This window comes from Juglans regia, chromosome 6, assembly GCF_001411555.2.
Source record: "Juglans regia cultivar Chandler chromosome 6, Walnut 2.0, whole genome shotgun sequence".
NCBI classification, from domain to species: domain Eukaryota; kingdom Viridiplantae; phylum Streptophyta; class Magnoliopsida; order Fagales; family Juglandaceae; genus Juglans; species Juglans regia.
Genome location: NC_049906.1, coordinates 18,052,070 through 18,066,471, shown reverse-complemented (window position 1 = coordinate 18,066,471; position 14,402 = coordinate 18,052,070).

The window sequence follows — 14,402 nt, the reverse complement described above, 5'->3', positions numbered from 1 at the left end:
ATAATAATAATAATAATAATAAATAATATTCTAATAATATTTTATCATCTCAACACAACTCAACTCACTTCAACATCCAAACCCACCCTTAATCTGCTCGTCCACTACGTTGAGATATAAAAGTCAAAAAATCTAATTTCCTTATTTTACTCTTTGCCTCTCTCACACCTCCACCTCCATGTTATCTTAAGGGGTGTAACGGGTCCAGTTTAATTCGGTTTTGGACAAAATTTAGGACCGAACCGTTATGTACCAATTTTGTGTTTTAAAAATCGATTACACACCAGTTACCCCCCTAAACTTGTACTTCCGATTTTACTGATTCCATTCCAGTTTTTCGATTTTAATATACTATATTATATATTATATAATATATATATATATAATAGTATATTATAGTATATAATACTGTAATGATAATATATTGTAGTATATTATAATATATAGTGATATAGTATTAGTATTACCATTAATACACACTATATAGTATTAGTATAACTATTAATACAATAAATAATAGTGATATAAGATTTTAAAATTTAATATTATATTAATTAGTAATTTATCATATAATATAAAACTATTTTATATATAATTAAATATTATATATAAAATTATATACAATATAAAAAATTATAATATATATATGAATCGATTCGGTCTGATCTAGTTTTATAAAAAGAAAAATATGAACCGAACTAATTTTGACTGATTTTAAAAAAAATAAAACCGGTACCGAACCGAACCAAACTTGGTACAGGACCGAATCGACGGTTTGGTTCGGTCCGGTCCGGTTCACCGGTCCACTAGGATAATTGCTCATCCTAGCCTTTAGGGTCGTATCAAAAATTATTTTCATGTTATGCTTGAAAAATGTATTTCATGACACGTGCATATGTAGCAAGTTATCTTGCGAATCTAAAATTTATATGCAATATGCTAAAAATAGTGAAAATCTCACATGTCATGTAAGTATACACTCAATGAATCATATAACATGATATTTTATGCTCAAAATAATAATTGAAATATGAATGAAACATTTATCAATAATTTATAAATAATCTATCAAGGTGTAAGTTAGAAGCCAACTTACAAATTTCCTAAGTAATTTGAAAATAATGCCTTAGCTGCGTAAATCAAGTGCCTAATAAGTTAGGATTAATACTTTTATGGATAAGGGTCACAAGCAAAGGCTTTAAAAATTGGGTATTTATAAAAATACCCCTAGGCTTTCAAAAATTGTCATTTAGCCCCTAAATTTTCACTAATTGCAAACAATAGGAGACGTTTGGATTCGAATATGACTTGAGATGACTTGAGATGAGCTGAGATGAGTTGAGATGGATTGTGAATAGTAATGAGATGAGTTGTGAATAGTAGTGAAATTTGTGAATTAAAGTTGCTGAATAGTAATGAATAGTAGTGAGATGAGTTGAGATGAATTGAGATGAGCTGAGATGACTTGCGAATCCAAACGTCTCCTAAATTTAACCAAATTTCATGAACTTCATATTTTTTGCATTCTAAAACCTTCTATGCCCTTGGATTTTCAAAAATCAAAGTGGAACTTACCCAAATAGTCTCAACCCGTGGTATGCACTCTAAATGATGTCTAAGTGTGTTTTCAACTATTGGTCCCTATGAATGCATGCATATGAGATTTTCTTTAATTACAAATGATCACTAATATCTTTAATGGATAATTCTTAGATAATCAAGTTCATCCCAACACTTAATCATGGCTAAGAAATCCTTAATCACCAATATGTTAAAAACCGATACATGCTTGGTGATCAAAACAAGATAGATTCAAAACCTACCATGGCATGCTTCTAACGACAATTTGAACCTTCCATAATCATGCTAAGACAATGATAAATCATATCAAATCATACTTAAGGCATGTCATAGCTAAATTTCTACTTAAAATCATTTAATCATTCAAATCATCTCTTAATTGACCCGATTTTGAACTAAGCATGATAACCTTCTCAAAACTCAACCAAATTTCATACCAACACTTGGAAGCAAAGCTTGGCTAAGATCAAAATCAAGAAAACTTACAAATTTCGTGGCCTTCCAAGCACTTAAGACAGTCTTACACAAAAACACTCAAGAACTCACTCGGTTTCACTCTTTTGATCTCTAAGAGGGAGAAGTGCTCTCAAGGCTCAATAAGAAGCTTGGAGCTTAGGTGTGGAGAAAGTAAGGAGGTGAGAGAGGTATTTATAGGGTTCAAGAGGGGTGGAGACATTGGTCTTGGTGTAAGGTGATTAGGTGAAGTGGGAGGTGCACAAGTCTGGAAATTTTTCAGATTACTTCCATGGGCTTATGTCACCTTGTGCAAGGGGAATAATGGCCTGAAACCACCATGATTCTCTCTTCACTGTAGCTAAATTGGTTCTATTGAGGTGTCCAGGTAGTGGGGTATCATTCAGGTGGCCGAAAATCACTCAAACCACCATTGCAAACTGGTGGATTCAGGTGGTTTTATTTGGCAAATTTTGGACTTCAGTTTTGGATGGTTTTGGGTGGGAAAAACTAAGTCTATTTCTTCATGATGGTCATGGGACCTCTTGGGGATTGGGTGGTAAAGGAGGTGGCATAAGGTGGTGGCTCAACTATGGCAGATGGTTAGTTAAATTCCAACCAAATCGGTTCCTACACAAACTAGATCAAGGTGCACTCAGTTTGGTCATTTGAGTTGGTTTGTGTAACCAATTTCATCCAAGGCTCAAACTGGACTTGAAGGGGTCTCATGAGGTGTTTAAGGACCATATTACCTTTGGAGAAAATCACAAAAATGCTGGGCCTAAGGGCAAAATAGTCCAAGCATATAAAGGACAATACACAAAGCCGATTAATGCAAGGTATAGGTTTGATATGTCATTTTCCTTAATGACATGTAGGGAGGTTTAGTTAGGGTATTAGCAAGGTATAATTATGATGTAATGAAGTAATAATTCAAGAACATTCAAATTAAAAGGTTTAAGAAAAAATTAAACAAAATTAAGTTTTAAAACATGACTTAAAGTTCACTAACTTCAAGTATGATGGTTAATAGTCTTAGCCAATTTTCAAAACTTAATTTGAGTACTTAGGGTATGATTTGGGTTTAAGGAAACTAATAGTATGGTGTATTAGGCTTTTGGTCTTGAATGATGAAATAAACTCAAATATGGCTTTTGGCTTTGAGGGCTTTAAAAGGGTCAAGTGTGTGGGTTCATGGCTTATGGGCTCTTGCGCTTGAATGAGAGGGCCTTATTTCCAGATTTGTAGGGTTAAAAGGAAACCTCAAGATCCACTAAAATGGGCTTGAAAATGTTTGACTTGGCCTAATTAGGTCATGGGTCCATTCTATACCAAGTTTGGCCCAAAGGCCTTATGCCTTCCTTAAGCTTGGGCCAAAACTAGCTACCAAGTCTTAAATTCCCTATGGGCTTGGTTTCAAGGCTTCTTAGGCTATGTCCATAAATGTTTTAAGGTTCTAAAAGCCTCACCAAATTCACTAATGGATTTGCTTCTCTAACCTTAGTTTAATGGTACTAAATGCCAAGATTAAGGCTAACCTCACTATCAACCTTAATATAAGTAATAATCCAAAATTAAAAGCCTAATCTAGAGCATTTAAGGGTTAATCCTAATGGTTAATTAATCAGAGTGTTACACACCCGTAGTTATCTATTCTCGCTTCTTCTTCTCTCGTCTTCCTCTCTTATCTCTTCTTCCTCTCTTTTCTCTTCTCCACTAGTTTCTCTTCTCACTAGCTCCATCTTTTCTCTTATTTCATCCTCCCATTTCTCTCGAAGTTGAAAGATCAACCCAGCACTCTTGAAGCCAAAACAACACCTAAAACTCTCCCCAATCAATAATATAAAGAGTAAAGCTACTATACTTCATAATTTATATCAGTCATTAGGGGTGTAAATTCAAACCGGAAAATCAGACCGGACCGGACCGAACAGGACCGATTTTTCCGGTTTTGAACTAGTCCGGTCCAGAACCGGTTTTTAAAACATAAAAACTGGCCGGTTCCGGTCCGGTTCCAGTTCCAGGATTTTTTGGACCGGACCGAACCGGACCGGACCGGTTGATTAAAAAGAATAAAAAATAATCTTTTTATATATAAGTTTTATACAAAATATTTTATATATATTAAATATTAATATATATAAGTTTTATATATAATGTATAATTATAAATTTTTATGTGAAATTTTATATATAACATATATATTCATATATGAAATAATTTCTTATTATAATTTATAAATTATTACATAAAATGTTAATACTTAATCACTAAAATTTTATAACTAATACTAATATATAACTTATAACTATACCAATAGTCTAATATTAATACTATTATATAGTCTAATATATTAATAAAAGTATAAAATAGTTTTTTTAAATCAATTTTTTTTATAAACAAATTTTTAATGACAAATTGTGAAATTTACATTTTAAAAAAACTGAAAAATTTGACCGGACCGGACCTGAAACCGGTAAAACCGAAAGTACCGGTTTAGGAGGATAACCGGTGTGTAATCGGTTTTGAAAAATACAAAACCGGTATATACCGGTTCGGTCCTAGATTTTATCCAAAACAGGACAGGACCGGACCGGTTACACCCCTATCAGTCACTATGCCTCATTGATGCGACACCATGATGTGATACCACATGGCTTATTAAAAAAATTTAAAATATAAATATAGAAGGATAGGGGAAATTTAGGATTTGTCTCTCTTTTTTAGTTTTTGAATGGGAAATTTAAGATTTTAGTCTTCCAATCTTTGTGTTTTCAGACGTAATTTTGTTTTGAATATATATTTTTCAAATTTTTTTAATAAGCCGCATGATACCATATCATGGTGTCACATTAGAGAGACAAAGTGAATGGTATAAATTAAGAGGCATAGTAAAATTACTCAAATATATTTTGACTAAGTATTAATCTAAATTTAGCTTGATACTATTTATCCATGTATAAATTTTATAACATTTCCCTCTATCTCTTTATTATTTCATTTTCTCTCACCTTTCATTTATATCTTTTTTCCTTTCTTTATTATTTTTCACTCTACTTTATTACATTTATTTAAGTTTTAAATAAAATAGATAAAAAAAAATGGATAAGTTGTTGAATGGTACTCTTAAAAAGTGGTTATTTAAAATAGAAAAAGTACGATTTTTTTAGTTATTTTGGATAAAAACGTATGAATCAAAACAGTCAGTGCTCTTATCGATCTCGTGTTCCAAGTCGACTTGGAATCAGTTTTTTTCTTTTAATTTTAGATTCATTTCTATTAAAAGTTTAAAATAACATATATTATACCACAAATCTAAACTAATCAAAGCTAGGTTTCTATTAATTAATAATAAAAATTAAAAACCATACAATAAATTTCTAATTATTTAAAAAATTAAACTAAAGTCCATAATGGATAAGATTATGGCCTGTTTTGGATTGCAATAGGAGTCTTAAGAAGTGCTTAAATAACCTTAAAAGTTCTTTAATGTAAAAATTAGGTTAATTGAGTGTTACATATTAAAAAAATTTTAATTTCAAATAAGTTAAAAATTACGTTTGAGGAAAAACATAATTTTGATAATTTTCCTCAAACGTGTTTTTCTGGATAATGTGGAACATAATTCGAATTTTAAAAAGACTGTCAATGGACGAAAAATACCCATACAACTTTAAGATAATTACAACTCTTAAGGATATGGTCATAATCTTATTCAAATATTCAGAATTTTGACCTCAGAAATCCAGTTTTTAATTTGTTTCCAAACAAGCATAACATGTTTGAAAGTGTTTTAAACGTATAGTTACCAAACAGTAAATAATTTTTTAATAGTAGAACTTATTACTTAAGTTATAAGCTATAAGCTCTAAAGGTATAAACTATATTTTTCACCGCAATTTCAAACATGCACTATATATACTTTTTCCTAAAAACAAATGTTAAGTTTCAATAAAACAAGAAATGAGGGCATTCTCACAGGGACATTCTCAAGTGGAGAAATTCTATAATAAAGTCTTACACCATATATATTTACTTAACCAAAATGTGATACTTAACTAAAATGTGATTTGTCATTTTTATCTTTATACAAAGAGATTTTAGAATACTATTTGGAAGTTGAAAGTTCCTCAAAAGGTAAAAATGTTTGCTTGGAAAGCTTGCAAGGAAGGACTTCCTACAATGACAAATCTCATGAGCAGGAAAATAAAAGTGGATAGGTTTTGCTGCTTCTGTCAACACCTTGTGGAAGATTTGGCTCATGCCTTATTTTTTTGTCCATCTATTCATGAATTCTGGTTGAGACAGTTTCCTGTTCTTTATCAAATGGATTAGTCCAGGTCCTTTATGACTACTGCTATGGAAGTGTACTCGACAGGATCTCCAAAGGACTTGACAGATTTTATCCTTATGGCATGGGGCTTCTGGTATAGGAGGAACAAAATGATTCATGATCATATCTGTCTACCACCTCAACAAGTAATAGGTTTTGCTCTTTCTAAGAATGGTAAATCTATTATTGGTTTGCAGCAACATATTCATACTAAGAAGTTGGATTATAGGTGGTCTCCTCCACCAACAGATTGGTTTAAATTAAATGTTGATGGGACACCTTTTTTTTTATAATAATAAAATAGGTGTTAGGGCCATTCTTAAAAATTCCTATGGGGATGTCAGTATGGCTCTAAGCATAGTTGAAGATGAATCCCTTGATCTATAAAATGTCGAGCCAATGGCATTGATGAGAGGTCTCTAGTTCTGTTTAAAAATTGGCATCCACAATCTTATCATAGAAAGTGATTATCTATATCTAGTTGAGGAGGTTAGCAGTGGAGAAGAATCATACGCAGTTGTGAGGACAATTGTTTCTGAGATCAGAAGACTGATGCAAGGATTTCTGCAATGTAGGTTACAACATGCCAATAGATTGTCAAATTCAGCTGCACATCGGCTTGCAAGGCATACATGGTCTATTTCTGATATGCAAGTTTGGTGGCATAGTGTACCTATTTTCATTGAGAATGTTGTTTATGTTGATAAACACTTTTATAACCAGCTTTGAGGTGTTTTGCCTCCTTTGCAATGAAGTTAGTTCCTTCAAAGAAAAAATATTAAGATAGAATGACAAAAATGATAAATCACATATTGATTAGGTGGAAGTGTGTTGTGTAAGATTTTCATATAGAATTTCTCTTCTCAAGTGTGACGATAGAACGTACAAAAAAAGAAAACTCTTCAATCCAAATTTGATACAACAAATAGTGCACGCTTGACAAGCTATGTTGCCTAATTTGCCACCCTCTTGATGTGTTCAACTTTCCACCACTACAATGGAGTCAAGGATAGTTTTAGAGCTCTTCAATAAGAAGGCTAAGGATAGCTCTAGAGTTCTTCAATGAGATGGCAGAATCTATTAGGATGGCTTTGACAATTTTCAATGCATCATCAACCTTAGTTATCAATATTTGCATGCTTAAATATTTGCAAATTTGCCTTTTTGATGTTCCTTTTTTGTTGAGGCTGGATGCTAACAATATGGTCGAATGGTCTATGGTACTGTTTTGATGACATTCTAATGCCTAGTTGCTCACCCATAATTACAATAAATAAGTCGCTGGAAATATAAATAAAGGGGGAGAGCAAAATTGAGATTTACGTGGTTCAACACTAAAATATACATTCAGGAGTCTTTTGAGAGCAGAAACAACTATATTTAATGATTTTACAATCTCTCATGGCTCACTTTACTCTCAATTAATGAAAATTAAGTAAGGAGATGAGATGTTAAATAGTCGAGATGATCTTCTAATTGTTTAGAAGTGAATAAATCCTACAGAAGGTTGTAAAGATTCATAAAGAAAGTGGAAAACAACTGGATTAAAGGAGAGATGGAATGGAAAGTAAGGGACTTGGCTTGAAGAAAAGGGCAAGGAGATAGAAAAATGGGCACTTCTAAACATCTAGAGGAGAGAGGGTTTTTGCATCAAATTTAAAAACACTAGAGTGGATAGAAGAGTTCAACTAGGATAACTCTCCATCCTAGCAATTGGGATCGTGATGAAATAAAACACTCATGCATGACTTAGAAATATTTCATGACATAATGCTCATGACATGGCATTCATAGCATGTAACAGATGATCATGTAATTGATATGATGACATGACATTTTTGGCTTGTAACAGATAATCATGTAACAAATAATTATGCAACAATAATGGATGACATGTAGAGGGGATATTCCCATCCCTGCACCTGGGTTGGGCCTGAGCAGATTGAAGCCCATTTTGGCCTGAATTGCTCCCTTCTTATGAGCCCAAGAATCACCAGCAAAACTTGGCACATGGACTGTACTAGAGAAGATGGGATATTGATGGACACCAAGGTGAACCAAGTCTTAAAGATTCTATGCAAGTTTCAGATGGGGCAATCACAAGATCAAGAGCTAGGAAGTGCAAGGAAGCAATGCAATGATTGGTGCAATACACTTGGAACGAGTCTAGCAAGAGCCAAATATTCAAGATGGGCTTGAGAGAAAGAGACCCAGTGATCATCCACGTGATACAAGCTATGGAAGAGTACAATATAAATTAGGACCTATTATTATGTTTATATGATTGAAGGCCTTGGATTTGTTTATTTCATTTAAATGATTTATTTTATTAGTTATAGGAATTAGTCTAGAATAATCAGGCTTGAAAATGCTTGGCCCACATGTCTTATTTCTTATGACCTAGGGTTTTTGAGAAAGCCTTGTATTTTGGCCAATGGCTTATTTGGAAAGTTACTTTTCTGGAACTGGGATTTAAAGAGGTACTATAACGAGTTCCTGTAGTCGTGGCACTATTCATCCAAAGGTATTTTTGAAAGAAATGGCTTTATTTTGGTTAGGATTTTAATTAGATTTTGGTTTAAATACTCTTTGTTGCCTCATTTTAAAAAGTTTATGAAATTTGATGAATTTATTTATTGTGAATTGAGTTTACTCCTCTGGTTCTTTATTGAACTTTTGAACTTATCAAAGGTAAATCACAACTTTTGCGGCGTTCCTCCTTATAATCTGGGTTCTTAAGACAGATTCTTCAACGGATCTAGATTTTAATATAATCTAGGTTCTTGAAACTAGTTCTCAACGGGTCTAGGTTCTCGATCCATTGACTTGATTTTGGTTTTCTTGGATGAGTTTTCAAATTGATTGTGGGTTCAAGGGATTCCATTCCCACGGGTTCATATTAGATACTCTTGCACGAGAAACAAGTCGGAAGAGGGGGGGGGGGAGGGGGGACAGACGGGACAGCCTTTCAACTACTAGACCTCCTTCATGGCGAAGTCACGATGGGTTCAACCTTTAGACTGCTTGACCTTTACTAACTTCCTGTTGAGTGTCAACAGGTAGGACTAGCCTTTCGGCTGCTCAACCTCCCTCACAAAGAAGTCTCGACGGGTTCATCCTTTTGACTGCTCGACCTTTACTAACTTCCAGCTGAGTGTCAACAAGTGGGTCCAGCCTTTCGATTGCCCTACCTCCCTTATAGCGAAGTAATGGCGAGTTCAGCTTTTCGACTACCCGACCTTTACTAACTTCCCACTGAGTGTCAATAGGCAGGTCTAGCTTTTTAACTCCCCGACCTCCCTCAATGCGAATTCATGGCGAGTTCAGCCTTTCGATTGCCCAACCTTTACTCACTTCTCACACCTCAAACTTTTGCCACGCCCTGGCGAAGCTACTCAGGTTCGCCAATCTCACATTTGTGATTTAGATTATCAACGCTAACTGGTTTGGTTTTTCTTAACACGGTCAAATGTCTCATCCGAATGAAAGACATGTCACACCTCTTCGAGAGTCAAAAGGCAGGTCTAGCCTTTCGACTATCCAACCTTCCTCATGGCGAAGTCAGGGCGAGTCCAGCCTCTCGACTATCCGACCGTATTACCTTCCAGTTGAGAGATGACAGGCGGGTCCAGCCTTCTGACTACCCAACCTTGCTTATGGCGAAGTCGTGACAATGATAGAAACAATGAAAACAAAAACATTAACTCCTAACAAGTGGGGGTAAGTCAGTTAACTCCTCACCACGTCAACACCCTACTAGAACCCGACCTTTCACACTAACAAAAAACAAAAGGAAGGACAACATGGTGACGAAGTAAAGGACATTAGTCTATGAACAAACAACAAGGAGACGAAGATAGAGGAAGATTGCTCATGTAACAGCCCGCTAGAAATTTAATAGTGGAATTTCTATAGGCTCGTGAAAACTTCGTAAGTTTTCATGAATCCACCATTTGTGTAGGTTTAAGTTTGTTAACATAGTCAGTGTTGCCAGTCACTTTGGTGTTAGAAGTACGATTTTATTTATTTGAGGTAGTTAAAAGAGTCAGAATGGGATACGATCTACGCCAATAAACTCATTTTAATTTTCAGACGAAACATTTGTTCAAAAATACATTTTGATTATTTCGAGGCACTTCAGAATTGAATTTTAATAAAAGAATTGTACTGTTAAGTTAGAATGTATGTTTAAAATTTTACAGTGCAAAGTTTATTTTCACTTTTCTCAGAGTGAATAGAAACCTCGATAGTAGCACCAAGTGCAGTATATATATTATTACCACTATCGTCTCTCCCAGAGAGTTTGAAGTACATTAATATATATGTCGTTGGATGAGAAACATAAGCCGAATGTAATGGAATTTTTCATTGCCCAACAAGTAGCTGTGGCGGTTAATAATTTTCGTGGTAAAAGACTTGTTTTTTTCCCACAAACAATTTTCATGTCATCAGCTAATTATTTGCCACAATTGTATATCTTGACAAACAAATTCGGGGCAAAAGACCATATTTCTTGTAGTGGTGAAGTAGTTGAAATTAGTCTAAATTAGATTTCATGGCACCATTTTATATATAATACATAAATATATAATTGTTCGTATTTATTATATATATGCTTTCTTGGGCGGCGGATTCGGATCGAGTCCATTTTTTTAAAACTTCACATATTTTTAAAAATATTAAATGAGCCCAATCCTAATTCAATCTTTCTGGATGATAATAATAATTAATTAACGACAGTACAAAAAAAGCACAAGCTAATTAGATAGATATGTCTTAGTTATAATTATTGAAAGATAACGAAGACTAATTTAAATTTTGAAGTATTGCAAGAATATGATTGAAATTACACTTAACGTACGACTAATAATTATATTATGATTAGGAAGATAGTTTCATACTACAATTATGTCACTTGTATATTAATTCCAAGCGAGAAGAGGAAAATTTGTTCCCATATACGTTTAAAAGCCTCCATGCATCATACTTCCCTGTAACAAAAACTAATTCAACGTAGAGGAAGTTCAAGCCTCAACGTCTGTACGTAATATATATTATCACCACTATCGTCTTTCCTAGAGAGTCTGAAGTATATTAATATATATGCCGTTGAATGAGGAACGTAAGCCGAATGTAATGGAATTTTTGGTTACCCCACAAGTAGCTGTGGCAGTTAATAACCCCACAAATCAGCCCCAAACACCACTCACGATAGTGTTCTTTGATGGTTTCCATAACCCTAGCATCGAGAAATTGGAAGAATATTTCAGGCACTCTGCAAAAAGCTAATAACCTCATTGCAAAAGCTAATAACCCACGAAAGAAAAATATTTTTGGTCTGATTATTAGCCGCGAGAAAAAGTCGCCGCAAAAATATTTTTCCCCCACAAAGTTTTACTTGCCGATGTGATCTCATGGTAAAAGTTTTTTTTTCCCACAAACAATTTTCGTGTCATCGGCCAATTATTTGTCACGATTGTATATCTTGGCAAAAACATTTGTGGCAAAAGACCATATTTCTTGTAGTGAGGTGAAGTAGTTGGAATTAAGGCAGGTTTGGGGCACAAGACAAAACACAAAATTCTCATCTCATCTCATCTCATCATTACACAATTTTCAAATTTCAAAACAATAATAATATTAAAATATAATATTTTAAATTTCAAAACAAAACACAAAATTCTCATCTCACTCCCCAAACCTGCCCCTAGTCTAAACTAAATCTCATGGCTCCATTATATATATATATATATATAATTATTCACATTTATTTTATATATGCTTTCTTGGGTGGATTCGGATCGAGTCCATTTTTTAAATTTTCACATATTTTTAAAAAGATTAAAGGAGCTCAATCCTTATTCTATCTTTATGAATGATAATAATAATTAATTAACTACAGTACAAGATTACAGTACAAGATAAGCACAAGCTAATTAGATAGGTATGTCTTAGTTATAATTATTGAAAGATAACGAAGACTAATTTAAATTTTGAACTATTGCAAGAATACGATTGAAATTATAGTTAATGTATGACTAATAATTATATTGTGATTATGAAGATAGTTTCCTACTACAATTATATCACTTGTATATTAATTCCAAGCGGGAAGAGGAAAAATTGTTCCCATATACGTTTAAAAGCCTCCATGCATCATACATCCCGGTAACATATAGTAATTCAATGTAGAGGAAGTTCAAGCCTCGACGTCCATACGTAGTATATATTATCACCACTATCGTCTCTCCCAGAGATTTAGAAGTACATTAACATATATGCCGTCAGATCAAGAATGTAAGCTAAATGTAATGAAATTTTTGGTTACCCCACAAGTAGTTGTGACGGTTAATAACCCCCAAATCAACCCAAACACCACTCATGACAGTATTCTTTGATGGTTTCCACAACCCTAGCATCGAGAAAATGAAAGAACATTTCAGGCACCCCACAAAAATCTAATAACCTCGTCGCAAAAACTAATAACCCACGAAAGAAAAATATTTCTGGTAGAATTATATGCAGCGAGAAAAAGTCGCCGTAAAAAATTATTTTTCACTGCAAAAAAGTTTTTTCCCCATAAAGTTTTAATTGCAGGCATGATCTCGTGTCATCGGCTAATTATTTGCCACGATTGTATATCCTGGCAAACAAATTCATGGCAAAAGACCATATTTCTTTTAGTGAGGTGAAGTAGTTGGAATTAGTCTAAACTAAATCTTATGGCTCCATTTTATAATATATATATAATTATTCATATTTATTATATATATGCTTTCTTGGAAGAATTCCGATTGAGTCCATTTTTTAAATTCTCACATATTTTTAAAAAGATTAAATGCGCTCAATCCTAATTCGATCTTATGGATGATAATAACAATTAATTAACTACATTACAAGATAAGCACAAGCTAATAGATAGATATTTCTTAGTTATAATTATTGAAAGGTTACGAAGACTAATTTAAATTTTGAAGTATTGCAAGAATACGACTGAAATTATACTTAACGTATGAACAATAAATATATTATGATTAGGAAGATAGTTTCCCACTACAATTGTATTACTTGTATATTAATTCCAAGCGGGAAGAGGAAAATTTGTTCCTAGATACGTTTAAAAGCCTCCATGCATCATGCTTCCCTATAACATATACTAATTCAACGTAGAGGAAGTTCAAGCCTCGATGTCACTACGTAGTATATATTATCACCATTATTGTGTCTCCCAAAGGGTTGGAAGTACATTAATATCTATGCCGTCGGATGAGGAACGTAAGTCGAATATAATGGAATTTTCGGTTACCCCACAAGTAGTTGTGGCAGTTAATAACACCACAAATCAACCCCAAACACCACTCACGGTAGTGTTCTTTGATGGTTTCCATAACCCTAATCGAGAAACAGGAAGAACATTTCAGTCACACCACAAAAAGCTAATAAACTCGTCGCAAAAACAAATAACCTATGAAAGAAAAATATTACTCGTAGGTTTTTTTGCAGTGAGAAAAAGTTGCCGCCAAAACGTTTTCCCCCCACAAAGTTTTACTTTCCGACGTGATCTCATGGTAGAAGGCTTGTTTTTTTCTCATGAACAATTTTCTTGTTTTCGGCTAATTATTTGCAACGATTGTATATCTTGGCAAAAATATTTGTGGCAAAATATCATATTTCTTGTAGTGAGGTGAAGTAGTTGAAATTAGTCTAAACTAGATCTCATGGCTCCATTATATATATATATAATATAATTATTCATATTTATTATATATATGCTTTCTTGGGTGAATCCGGATCGAGTCCATTTTTTAAATTTTCACATATTTTTAAAAAGATTAAATGATCTCAATCCTAATTCGATCTTTATGGATGCTAATAATAATTAATTAACTATAGTACAAGATAAGCAAAAGCTAATTAGATAGATATTTCTTAGTTATAATTATTGAAAGATAACGAAGACTAATTAAATTTTGATCAACTATTGCAAGAATATGATTGAAATTATACTTAGGCTCCGTTTGGATTCGAAAAGTAT